This window comes from Gobio gobio (assembly GCF_949357685.1).
Source record: "Gobio gobio genome assembly, chromosome: 8".
NCBI classification, from domain to species: Eukaryota; Metazoa; Chordata; class Actinopteri; order Cypriniformes; family Gobionidae; genus Gobio; species Gobio gobio.
This window is the reverse complement of record NC_137114.1, coordinates 15,087,872-15,099,963: the sequence shown is the minus strand read 5'-3', so window position 1 is coordinate 15,099,963 and position 12,092 is coordinate 15,087,872. Positions and strand designations below refer to the sequence as shown.

Genomic DNA, 12,092 nt, shown 5'->3' with positions numbered 1-12,092 from the left:
GTCACGCCACATTTAAGAGCTTCAAATCACCATTTATTGTTTGATTTTCATGATAAAAGGGACAGAATTTGAAAGCGGAGACTTTGTTTCTTATCAAAAGTTGCAAAGCACAAAGCTTTTTGCGATTATTGAATGGGAGGCACTACAAAGAATGTTTGGTGTAGGGAAAACTGCAGATCTGACAACCCTGACTTAGACCCTTTCAAATAGCCTGACAAGCCAGACCCAACACATTCCCTCTGTAGGCAATAGGATAGCGCTACAACCAACCAGAGCAGCGAAGAAGGTGAAGCGGAGCGAGTTGATAGATTTAACTTAAACTCCGAACACATCTTCCTTTCTTAAGAATGACTTCAGTGCCGTTCTTTGTTCTTTTCTCAAAGAAAAGCCGATTCGAAAGCCGCCGTCTCTGCCGTCATTATGTTAAATAGCAAAATTACATTTGCTGTCGCTAGGGTGCGTCTAGATTTCTAGGCTAAGGCCGTGTGTCTACCAAAGCATTTTTTCCCGCGGATGGCTGGCGTATTCAATTGTTTTCAATGGGAGCGCCCCGTTTTTAGAACGCCATGAGCGTAACGAGGAGCTGAGCGAGTATTTCACGCTCAATCGCTGAGCGTTCAGCGTTTTTTACTGGTCGCCTAGAGTTGAAGAATGTTCAACTTTGAGTAAAACGCAGCGCTCATCACGGTCACTTTTCACCCGGCCGTCCAATCAGAGTGGAGGAGGGGCGGGACAAATACAACACCGACCAACCGCAACATTCATTCTGCTTGTACAACGTCAACAGATGAAAACAAGCAGTATAATAACGAAACAAAATAATTTAAAAGCCAGAGCAAATACTTTACATTGTATCCGCATTTTTATATAGAATAAATACAGAAACAAACTATCTGTGAAATGAGATGCTAGTAACACTTCCGCTGATATTCCGTATCATAACAAGCAAAGAGTCTCAACTGGAAAAAAAACGCTCTCAGGGAGGCGTTTTCAGCTGGATAAAACGCTTTGGTGGACACACGGCCTACGGGTCAAACAGAACTAGCTTTAACGTCGCCATTTGATCATTTTCACTGTTCATGTGTTATTGTTGCATAGCCCTAAATTCAACATTTCTTCACACACAGTGTGAGTTGCAGTCTGACATTTTCTCCAGCCCCCTTTTGATTGACAGGTTATAATCGGCCCTGATCATTGGCTGTTTTTAAACAGTCGGCTGATGGTGAAATTAATTGCTTTTATCGGCCGATAGCGATTATTGGCCAATGCATCTCTATTGTAAATATTGTATGTGTATTTTGAAGGTGAGATCTGGTTGGAAATAACAAGGGGTTTGGTCATAAAATGTAAATATATCAGGACACAGGGTATCTCTTACCAGGCGGGTTTGGGCTTCAAGCTTTGAATGCCCGTCCAGACCTGCAGATCTGCTCAAGGCTGGACTTAAGATTGCAACAGCCCGTACTCTTCAAGGACTGGGAAAGTGCAAGTCACAATATGTTGTGCTAATGGTATTAAAAGTACTATAATTCGATTAATTAGTAGTGTATTGTTCAAGTGAACTCAGTTATGGGATCTGCTGGCTGGTAGAAGCTGGTGAGCCTGAGCTGCATGTTACAGAGATCCACCTCGCAGGACTTTCAGATGGTATGGTGGGGGGTTTCGTGTCCTCGAAAGACAGACCACTCCCTCATCTTTCTGTAACCCCCTCCATCTGTCACTCGTGCGGCTCAGCCCGTCTCCATGGCAACAGCGAGGTCATCCACCATTTACTGTGGGACAGGGACTGAGAGGTGCACAGCAGCTCAGCAAGACGATATTAACGTCCGAAGCATAAAATAAGTTTGACACTGCAGATCTGAGGCTTTAGAAGCAGCATCCCCCATCACTCCTTCTGTCGAAGCTATAAGGAGCCACACTCTACAGGAGGCCTCTGCTACTATAGCCAAACTGATTAGCGTGGGCTACACGGAGGACAAGAGGAGGAGGAGGAGGAGGGTGACATTTGGTCTTCTGAGGGAGCGAATCTGTGTGTGCGTGTCTGAAATAGAAACAGCCCGGCTCATGTTGTCATTTAAGGTCACTGAAAAGAGGAAGCATACGCAAACATGTTCAAGAAACAGCGTGACGCTATACTCAATGCTGAGAAGTTGCACAGGTTAGCCTCCAAAAGGCCTGGTCAATTGCCTTCTTTATTCTTGAAGATAAAAAAGAGCTATGGGCGTCCTACAACTACCTCGATTTCAAGCTTTATGACTTCAAACTTGTTGCTTTCTCAGTGTTGTTGCAATGGCCATGATAGCAGCAGTGCATTACTGTAAACCGTCTTCTTCTAGGGTCAGGTTTTGTCTCTCAGGCCAGCTACTGTAATGTCAGAGTTTCATACGGTTTGAAGGGTTAGTTCACCCAAAAATGTTAATTCTGTCATAATTTACTCATCCTCATGTCGTTCCAACCCCTGCAAGACCCGTAAGGCCAGTTCTGTCCTCTCCACTGACAGTCTACACAATGGAAAAAGTTCATTAATGCCGAGTTCACACTGCACGATTTTCAAACTTGTAAGATCTCAGTTCTTTTCACACTCTCTGGGGTAACACCAGTTGCTGCTGTGTTCACACTGCATGATGGATCTGCGACAGGAGGTTTCACACTGCATGGCTTCACAATAGGAGGAATCGCAGACAGCTCTGTCCCGCTCGCAAACAAACACGCCAGAAGTGACAAGGAAACAACGCAGGATCACACGTGCGTCAGACCAGAGCTCTCGTGAGACCAGAATTGTTATTATAAATGACAGAGAGCAAGAAGCTTGCGATCCAAATTGTCTGTGAAAAGGAGAAAAAGAAAACAATTATGGTGGAGGAAATGGTTGGGGAGATGCGGGGAGTCTCTGCAAAGAGAGTTGGAGGTAAATAGCTGGTCAAGCAAATGTTTCTGTTTGATATAATTGTAAATATATCTATTAAAATACTGATATTCAGATCTATAACTTCTCCCTGAACCGCCCACTGCCCTCTCATTGGCGATCACCGCAGATTTTATTTCACACAGCAGGATTTCGGTCCGGATATTTAGCATGCCAAATATCTCACAGTCTGTGATTCTCTCAGATCTAAAGCGTCTTTGATAACTCACACTGCGTGATTGTCACTCGCGTGAACGAGCTCCGATTTGCCAATGATTTCAGGCAAAATCAGGGCTAAAATAGTGCAGTGTCGGCATAAGAGAACTAATCCATATGAATCGAGTGGTTTAGACTAGGGCTATATGGAAGTAAAATGCAATATGCGATATCCTTGTTATCTAATATCTATTTCTTTCCCCAACTGATATTGTTCACTTAAAGCATGATGACTGTGTTTACATGAATACTCATCAAGACAGCCATTTTGACACAACTGTGTGTATTTGACAGTTCGAGTGTGTAACAAGACACGAAAAAAAGAACGGCTTGTGTGCATGTTTCGGTGTGTGTGTCAGACAGCGCGAGACTGCAACGAGTTGTTTTTCGCAAGTTATTGCGTTTAATAACTCTTTTTAATGTCAAGCAAGTCACATAAGTAACAGTCGTGTGCTCAGTCTATTCTCTGCTATATGCGTTGACCTAAAACATAACATTTTCACAATGTTGAAGTAGCCTATTAAAATCATTCATTCAGATATTGTGTGCCCTTGCGATATGCACATTTGCGATATTTCGATAATTTCGATATATTGCACAGCCCTAGTTTAGACCAAATTGAAGAGACTCAGTCGCTTTATATGCTGGACAGATTAAATTTAGGCTTTTATTTTACATATAAACATTGATCATCGAACATAAACAGAAACTTAACCGTACTTGCTTAATGCGCAAGAACAAATCCCATTGGGGGATTTCGCTCTAACGTGCTGCGTAACACATGAGAATGAACCTCATTGGTTCACACATGTCAAGCGAACATGAGCTTTCTTTTAGAACTGATGTGTGCGTTGATGAATGCTTAAATATGTAAATAAAAACGTACTAAATTAAGTTAAGTTCATCATATAAAGCAAGATACCGTTAATAAAATCTGAGAGATTTCTGTCTCTCCATTGACAGCTACGCAACTATCACTTTGACACTTTAAAAAATTAATAAAGAGATTGTAAAACTAATCCACATGAATTGAGCGGGTTAGTCCAAATTTTCCAAAGAGATCATCTCTTTGGAAAATTTGGACTAACCCGCTCAATTCATGTGGATTAGTTTTACAATCTCTTTATTAATTTTTTAAAGTGTCAAAGTGATAGTTGCGTAGCTGTCAATGGAGAGACAGAAATCTCTCAGATTTTATTAACGGTATCTTCATTTGTGTTTTGAAGATGAATGAAAGTCTTACGGGTTTGGAACAACATGAGGGTGAGTAAATGATGACAGAATTTAATTTTGCGGTGAACTAACCCTTTAAAGCTATAATGTCACACAGATTTCTACAATACCAATTATATGTCAAAATAAATAATAAAAAAAACCAGAACAACAGGATTTTTAACATCTGCCTTGTTCAAATACTGCACATCTGCTCCGCCTGGCTTTTTTTTTTTTTTTTAAATGTCCAACATTTCATATTTAAGATGCCCAAGATTCCTACAACAGGAAATGCAGGAAGTTGTAATTAGTCTGTCTCTCATAAATACACAGCCTGTGTTCTCTAAAGACAAAAATTACGAGTCTGTCATTTACTCACTCTCATGTCATCCCAAACACATTAGATTTTCATCATTTTCGGAACATCAGATAATTTTAAATATGACAGATTTCTGTCTATTGAAAGTCTATTCACCCAAAACTCTGACGCTTCAAAATATGCATAAAGAGATTGTAATATAAATCCATCTGAATCAAGTGGTCTAATCTTGGTCTTGACTAAGAGACATGATGAACAATTTAGGCTTTTGTATACACGAGAGAATGAACCTCATTGGTTTTGGGTGAACTAACCCTTGCAACACCAGAAACACATTGACTGCTTCTGTCAAATAAATGAGAATTCTGTCATTATTTACTCATCCACATTTCTTTCTCTTGGATAAAACACACCAGGAGACGTTCATCCGCTGCTCTTTTCCACACAACAAAACCAAAAACTGACCACAAGCTGTCATGCACCCAAAAAAAAAAACAATTACAATATAAGCTAGTGAATGTGTCTTATGGTGTGTGCACACCAAAAGCTAATTGAATTATTTGCACGAGTAGATTAGAAGTTAATGCAAAGACACGAATAGGCGCAAATTTGTGCCGGCCGACGCGAATGACGTGAACGCCTTCCGCACAAGTTGAAAAATTTCAACTCAAGTGGAAAAGTCGCATGATGCGTTGTCGCACAAGTCAATCAGCGAAGAGCTTATTGACATGTAAGGTGCTGTGAGCTCAGACATGTCTGCGTTCGGCTCTACGGTATATTTGGGACTTCCACAACAGGTACAGAGAAGCAACAGTAGTTATCTCTCCAACATGGTTGATGATGAAAAAAAATGTCAGAAAGAAATGTCGTTGTTGATGTGGTTCCACACACTCCTCATCGTGCAATGTTTTTATTCGTGCGAGTGGTGTTCGCTTCGCTTTTGGTGCGCACACACCATTAGAGACTTTTATGGTGTTTTGAGATCCTTGTCCTGCATACAAGTTCTCCTTTGGTGTTCAGAGGGTGTGTGTACATACTGTACTGATAGTTCAAATGTGTATGAACTATTCCTACACCATGCTAAAATGCTCCTCAAGAATAAACCAGGTCATGTCATTATGAGATGCATATATATATATATATATATATATATATATATATATATATATATATATATATATATAATTAAATTATTTATATATAGATATTGATATTGTCAATGTCATTTATTTATAAGGTTTGGTATGCTGACCAGAAATATATATTTTTTATTCTATTTTTGTTTATTGACAAACATTATCTTTAAAGCACTTTAACTTTGCATTTGCAGTCAGCAGAGCCAAATGTTATATCATTACAGTTCTAGATTTTACTATAATATTTATTTTATATATTCTATTTATATTCTATATATTAATAATATTCTACTCTATTAATATTGATTTAATAATAAATAAATCTACCTCAGTTTTGATCAATTGTTCACCTGTTTGAGAAGTGTTAGTCATGTTTTGACAATAAAGGATAATTTAAAACCACAATTAACTGTCAGTTTTCACTCAGGTGCAAAAATATGCCTTTAAACTTTAAAGAAATAAAGATATGAGCCACTGATAGAAGACTAATGCAGTTATTAATGCAGCGAGTTATGAGAGAGAGAGAGAGAGAGAGAGAGAGAGAGAGAGAGAGAGAGAGAGAGAGAGAGAGAGAGAGAGAGAGAGAGAGAGAGAGAGAGAGAGAGAGAGAGAGAGAGAGAGAGAGAGAGAGAGAGAGAGAGAGAGAGAGCGAGAGAGAGATTCTTGTTTCTTTAACAATTTCCATTATTAAAGAAATTTACATAAAAAAAACACTAAAAACACATTTTGACCTCAAAAATAAACTCCAATGCTATTCAACCCTAAATAGAACCACTAAATTGGCCAATTATCTAGTAATTAAAGAATTTAAAGAAAGACAAATCCTCTCCAAATACAGATTGAGTGACCATGATCTAGAAATAGAGAGAGGAAGACACAGACACACATGGACAGAGAGAGAGCGGAGGATCTGTAGACAGTAGCCACGTTTACATGCGCACTTTTTTTTCATTCCGATTAAAATCATTCCGATTGAAAGATTCGGTGGACTGTTTACATGAGACGTTATCTAAACCCATCTGGTGTTTACATGTGCTGACTTTCAGTAGGAATCATTTTGTGACATGCGCACACAGTTTGTCTGCCGCCTCAGATTCGTTACGTATCGTGGATCAATAGTTCTGTGTTGGTAATTTTTATATTTATTTATTTTTCTGTGGCCGGACATGCAGTAGTTTAACCTAATTTATGTCCAATTCAATGGCTATTTCAACAGCTGTGAATGATGAATGCGGAATCAAAAATGAATTAAATTCATTTATTTTGAAAAACACAAAATTAACAATAAAATGCACTCAAATTATTAATAAAAACATAGGATATACGGTGAAACATGAATGAAGCATTCAAGACGTGCTCAGCATCATTACTAGTAGTACTAAACATATATATTTCAGATGATTAAGGAAAGATACCATAATCACAAAGGTATAAATATTAACATAAGTAATTAAAGTAGACTGTGGGTAATGTTACTTAACCAATTTGAAGCAGTTGTTGAATTTTTTTTATAGCTAACTTAACTAACGAGAAACAGAGAGCAGCTTGAATGTTCCCCGTTGAAATGGCAGCTCTCAACAGCCACCAGGACTTGTAGAGTTTTATAAAAGCTATTTATTATTTGTCGTAAAGTGTAAGAATCACCTCAGAAAAATAAATGATTCTGTCAGGCGCAGTTGAAGCCTGGGACAAACGCTGTCAAGATGAGATGCTGTAGCCAGGCTATGTCTGTGTCATTATTCCAACATCATGTTCATAACATGTCACGAAATAAAAAGTTTAATACCTCAGAAAAATGAACTTTCCTCTCTTGTCAACATTAGCCTGGTGTGAGCGCGGCGCGCGCTCTTCAGTTGAGGAGGCGCGCGCTGTATATCACGTCACAGAAAGACGTGCACTCACAGTAATCGGATCAGATCGTTTACATGGTGGAATTTTTCATTTGATCGGTTCATGAAAAGGTTTATCCCACCTCTCTCAAACCGATTACAATTTCATTCGGTTTGGCCATTTTTATTCCGATTGAGGTGTTTATATGGAGTATTTTTATTCGGATTGGACTTTTAAACCGATTACAGTGCTCCATGTAAACGCACCTAGTGTGATCTACAGCAAATAGAGGACGAGGAACACTTTCTGCTAATCTGTCCTAAATATCATCATGTGAGAGAAACATTTCTGACCAAATTTGAAACTCTGATTCCATCATTCACTGAACTGAGTGATACTGAGAAAATGTCCTTCATGCTTGGAGAAGATGAGAGCACAGCCGCACTCGCTGCACAATATGTGTTAGCCATCCATAACCATAGAGACCGCTAACTCGCTAGAGCTTCAGCTACTCACTTATGGAGATTAACTTATTTACTGTGCTACATGTGACATGATCTGTACATATATAGTATATATATATGTTTGTTTGTTTTTAGAGAGAGAGAGAGAGAGAGAGAGAGAGAGAGAGAGAGAGAGAGAGAGAGAGAGAGAGAGAGAGAGAGAGAGAGAGAGAGAGAGAGAGAGAGAGAGAGAGAGAGAGAGAGAGAAGTTTATCGGAGTTGTTTTGCAGATACAAAGTTTACCAGTTATTAACTGCACCCTATAAAAGGCATACGGTCTGTGTATGTGTTTGTTTACTGTTAGTTGTTTGAGTGTTTTTGTGTAATTTGCTGTGTATGTTAATGATAATGCATCGGAGAGAGAGAGTTTGTTAATGCGCACTTCTTCTGCTTTGTTTGTTCAGCTCTTACGATGATTTTTTTGGAGGGAATAACGATGCAATAAACTTGATAAACCATCAGTAAAGTTTGGCCATCATTCGGACGGCATATACGCTACAATTTGTGTCCAAAAACATCTTGGGATAAGGTTTTAACACGGACAGCTGTGCATTGTAAGATAGCGCAACTCCGTTTGTTTGTCCGAGTTAGCAACAGTAACTAAGGGGGGCGGGGCTTACCGATAGGTCAATTGCTTGCGGCCTCTACTAATCAGCTGGTGAGTTGAATCAGGTGTGCTAGAGATGAGGGAGACACACAAAATATGCTTTAAACGGTCAATTCTGATATGAAAAAGTAACTAAATCCAAAATGCTGTGATCAAAGCGTTGAGAAATCCAGATGCTGGATCTCCTGCAGCCTAGAATGGAGAGCGCACATGAATGGAGAAGGTTAAGTTTAGTCTCTCAGGAGGACTGGGCTAACATACACAGCAAGATGCACAAACACACACACACCTATGGCCTGTTAACACTCGCAGGCGGCAGAGCGCTAACTGTATGCGAGTGTGTGTCCCATGGGGCATGTTACAGTGACACTGGAGTACAAGACAGCTGGGAAATGGCGCCAAAAAGGATCCGTGGTGTGTGTGTGTGTGTGTTTTCTCTGTCCTTTCACTCTCTTTTGTGCGTGTGCAAATACAAACACACAAAGACGGACTGCAGCCTCTCACGTGACAATGCAGCATTAGGTCAACAGATCAATACATCTGAACTTTACATTCAATAAGCGAGGCTGTTAAACCAGCTGACGCGGAGCTTCTCTCTACTACACCAGACCACAGACAGAAAAATAAACAGACAAAGGCCTCAAAAGAGCCAGCGAATACACACACACACACACACACACACACATGGGGAAAAGTTGCTTGAGGTGCTGAATAGCAGGGGGACACCTGTCACAAAAGCTGTGAGCTCTGGGTGGGGGTCTCATTTCCCTCCTCCTCCTCTCCACTGGAAGGATTAAATATCCAGACCGTTTGTGCCGGACCAACAGATGTCTGCTTCAAATCTGACACAGCCTGGCCTGCAATCTCGGTGCACTAAGCCAACAAAAACCCCATGACCTCACACTCCAGAGCTTTCTTTTCCAATTGCCACACTAAACTCACGCTAAAACACATCTCCGGGAAAACTACATTGACCGTTCGTGTTTTTATGGAATATACTTGCAGTATTTGTTACACATTATCCATGAACATCCTTATTAAAATAACATGATGACGCGAGGGCGGGATCAACCTGTCACTCACACGGGAGATCCACCAATAGCAAACCACAACCCATCCAATCAATTCCTCATGGACAAAATCAAGCCCCGCCCCCCATTTAGTTTCGTTCGAGAAGCCGACGTGAATCACAATCGAGAAGAAAAGACACTCATCATAAGGGTCCATTTTTTTTAAAATTGAGATTTATACATCATCCAAACCCATTCGATTTGGGATTTCGATATTTTTTTTATAAATATGTAGATATATAAAAGTTATACATCATCTGAAAGCTGAGCTGAAAGGTTCGTTAGGACAATATTTGGCCGAGATATAACTTTGAAAATCTGGAATCTGAGGTTGCAAAAGAAAAAAAATCGCCTTTAAAGTTGTCCTAATTAAGTCCTTAGCAATGCATATTACTACTAATAATACGTTTTTGATATATTTATGGTAGGAAACATACAAAATATCTTCATGGAACATGATCTTTACTTAATATCCTAATGATTTTTGGCATAAAAGAAAATGTTATACTTTTGACCCATTCAATGTGTTGTTGGCTATTGCCACGAATATACCCGTGAGACTTGTGACTGGTTTTGTGCTCCAGGGTCACATACATATTTATATTTTCTTGAATATTTAACTTTACGAGTGAACAAACCTAAATAACAAGGCTTAGGGGTTTTTCCACAAAATTGCAAAAAATAGACCGTATCAAAGGGGAAAGAACCCACAGACAACATAATAATAATAATTTGAGAGAAACAAAGCAAATATTATTTAAAAAAATCACAATATTAGGAAAGAAAAATAAGTTAATAAATGAATAAATACTGGTACTACCCTAGGTTTTGGACGTAACGTTACCATCATGGCAGTACCATACTGTTTTGTTGTTGTTGTTTACCATATCAATTACAATGACTTTTAGTATACATGGTACCATGGTAACAATATAGTATAATGACCATGGTAGAATTGTAAATATGGTACATTTAACATGTAAACATGGCACATGATCATGGCAGTTACTCAAACGACCACAGTCTCCTCACCTGACACCAGAGTAAATAACGCTCAAGTAACGTTACTTATTTACAAGATTTTGACAGCATTGTTGTTCTTTGTGATTGTTTTACACATATAAACGCTTTAAAACCCCAACACTGCCCTGAAAACAGAACACTATGAGCCCGAGCTGCTGAGGTAAAAGCTGCTCAGAAGTTTCATTTGACATTGTCGCCTGAAGGCCAACGTTTTTTGAGTCCCCCTAGAATAAACTACCTGACTATTACTACAACTAGACGAAATGTGAGGGAATGTGAGGGAATATGAGGCACTTCTCACCGAAACGCGACGGTAAACTCGTCAGGACCGGGTCCCCCGGAGCAGCGGAAATGTGCAAAAGCTGCAGAACAAACCGACGAACCACCGCCCGGCGCTCGCGCAGCGCACGAGCCGCTCCGCGCGCGCACTCACTCACTCACTGCCTGTGACAGCTCAACACTCACGCGCTTTTCACACTCGCTGCACTTTATAAGTAAATATAACAGCATTATTAGACTTTAAGTTAAAATTAAGAGTAAAAACAAAACAAAAACAAAAAACATAAGACGTCATCGAAACATTAGTTGAAATCGCACTTGCTCGCATAAATAAATACAGCAAACTACAATAAAAACATCAACACTGGGACGGTTTATTCATCGTTAATGACTCAAACCTAATTCTGAAAGTGAATTATAAACTTGTTTAATCGCCTGCGGCTGAGCACATAAACAATAAACGCTGCTGTCAAAATATGAAACACTATGTCCACAACACACGTCATGACGCACGTTCCCAACTTATCCTAAATACGCCGGGTCACGCCTTACCTTGGATCTCGGGCTGGGATGTGTTGAAATGGTCTGTCAAAGTGGGAAACAAACCCCGCTTGTGAATGTATGAGAGTGAAAGCGCAGTAACCGCTCGCCTCGCGCTGCGCTCACTTCCTGACTGCCGCTGAACTCCGCACACAAGCTTGGCGGTGGCAGTCGGCCGCCGCCTCTGATTGGTCACACCTGTCCGTGACGCCACGCGCCAGATGGAAGCTGATTGGCTGTCCTGAGCGAAATGTAAAGCAGGCGTGGCGCGCCACATAAAGGCTGCATGCTATGCGGGGGCAATCAGATGAATAAAGTAATTTAAAAAGCTTTATGGTGATTTTAATTAGTGCATGCAGACAAAAGCAAAACAATGGGAGGCTGTGCGGGACTGCGCTATTTTGGCGTGGTGCGCCATCTGGTTGTAACCACATGTTGAAGACGTAAAGGGC

The 12,092-nt window shown here is 40.1% G+C and overlaps 1 protein-coding gene across 3 annotated transcripts in view; it reads right to left on the bottom strand.

Annotated features, from left to right (window-relative positions):
- tfdp2 (transcription factor Dp-2) overlaps positions 1–11,806 on the bottom strand; it is a 66,375-nt gene extending 54,569 nt beyond the window's left edge. Inside the window, exons 1-2 of one of the 3 annotated variants that reach the window (XM_079823889.1) lie at positions 11,653–11,775; positions 8,742–8,798 (exon numbers count right to left, since the gene is read on the bottom strand). The gene's annotated coding sequence lies outside the window, so the exon portion shown is untranslated. Of the gene's footprint in view, positions 1–8,741; positions 8,799–11,122; positions 11,267–11,652 lie in introns of those variants that run through there. The other 2 variants (XM_079823887.1, XM_079823888.1) reach the window with 2 other exon arrangements.
- Between the last annotated feature and the right edge of the window lie 286 nt (positions 11,807–12,092).